At 36.2% G+C, this 1,681-nt stretch overlaps 1 non-coding gene across 1 annotated transcript; it reads right to left on the reverse strand.

Moving 5' to 3' along the window:
- Positions 1-322: 322 nt before the first annotated feature.
- On the reverse strand, positions 323-395 carry Trnak-cuu. The gene has a single exon. It is a non-coding gene; the product is annotated as a tRNA-Lys (tRNA).
- Between the last annotated feature and the right edge of the window lie 1,286 nt (positions 396-1,681).

Below are 1,681 nucleotides of genomic sequence, written 5' to 3' on the forward strand. Positions count from 1 at the left end.
CAATAGAGATTTCTAATTTTTCTTAACAAGGATCATTAAAGAGGCAGGGCGGTTGTTCGGTGAATAAAATAAGTTACGAGCAGTTTACCTATACCGACCCCGTTTGAACGGGAACATGGCAAAACAAAAGAAGAAGAAGAAGAAGATGAGCAGGTATACCTACAAATTTCAAGAAAAACATGGTAAAGCTTTTAAAATAAATAAAATCTTGAGAAAAAGTGATTAGTAAAAAAATCATTGCAAATGAAGACGGAAGAAAACCGATTACATTACTTTCCTTCCTATAGAAAAAATCTGGAAGAAAAAAAAGTGCAAAAAATTTCGCCCAACGTGGGGCTCGAACCCACGACCCCGAGATTAAGAGTCTCGTGCTCTACCGACTGAGCTAGCCGGGCTGTTAGAACAGTGTGTCCGGATAGCCGTTTATAAATCTACGCAAACATGTTACCGGTTCCTTTTCTTTTCACCTGCGAGTGACGTCATAGCTCAAGAGGGGTATTTGTTCCAAGGTCATCGATACAGCGGTCTCCAACATGAGGGAGAGGGGGCTGAAATGTTTTGGACATAAATAGGTACCTATTATTGGAAAAACGGAAATGGAAGTTTAAGTTCATAAGCAGTTAATGAACTATGGTGTCGAATTTTACGCCATTAGATTAGCTAGGTATAATGACGTAAGGTACGCAGTCAAAAGTAGGTACGTAGGGACTTTTACTATGTACTTACCTATCTACAAAATACCTACTTACCTAGGAACCTATAGGTATTTTATGTACCTACCTACGCTGTTTGGAAATTTTATTGAAATAAAGCTCTGGCGTTTTTGGCACATTCACCAAGACAAAACTCTCTCCCCCTCTCTGATTCTAGAGATGTCTTGTGTTGCTGATCAGAGTGGGGTCTCTTTCCAGCCTTATACCTTGGGATGTATAATTAGTTAATTACGTACTTCAGGTGAAAGTGGTGTAAAATACTCAACAGTAAAATTATTGTCCTACAGGTTATTGTTTCCATAGAACTGAGAGTTCTTATTTACTTTTTTGCTCTAAATAAAATCTTGATTTTGATAAATTTTCATTTTTTGTTTGTTCTGTTCAATTTCTGTGGTCACTCAACACAAAAAAGTTCTTTGTACTGTATGTCCTTATCTTCTTTCAATGCTCAAGTGTCTGTAAATATTTATGGGAGGTTTTGGGGGTCTAGTTTTTTTTTTTCATCTTTCCAAAAGAAAGCATGCCACTTTAATCCTTTACTTATCCTGGTAAGTAGGTAAGTATTTCTACTGTCATTGTCTTAGTACCCAGGTATCTGAGTCTTGTCCTCAAGAAAGATATTGTTTATTATTGTGCTGTTTTTATGTAAATCTTCTTTTTAAATAAACGTAGACATCATTGAGTATGTCCTCTTAGAACATTTTACAAATCTATTGATTTTTTTTGTTATTATTGAGGTTAAAAGGACATTGTTGGTCCCAATTGATGTAAAAATGAATAGGTAAGATTTCACATAATTACCACCTATTTTTTCCTCCTATTAGATCTTCTTAAAGATTTATAAAATAAGAAGAAAATTAATCAAATAAATCGTCATAGAAAATCAATCAAATAACCTGCCTCGGTGGCGTAGTGGTCAAGACGCTCGCCTGGTAAACAGGAGGGCGTGGGTTCGATCCCAGCCGAGG

Source organism: Diaphorina citri, unplaced genomic scaffold (assembly GCF_000475195.1).
Source record: "Diaphorina citri unplaced genomic scaffold, Diaci psyllid genome assembly version 1.1 scaffold11319, whole genome shotgun sequence".
In the NCBI taxonomy this organism is placed as follows: domain Eukaryota; kingdom Metazoa; phylum Arthropoda; class Insecta; order Hemiptera; family Psyllidae; genus Diaphorina; species Diaphorina citri.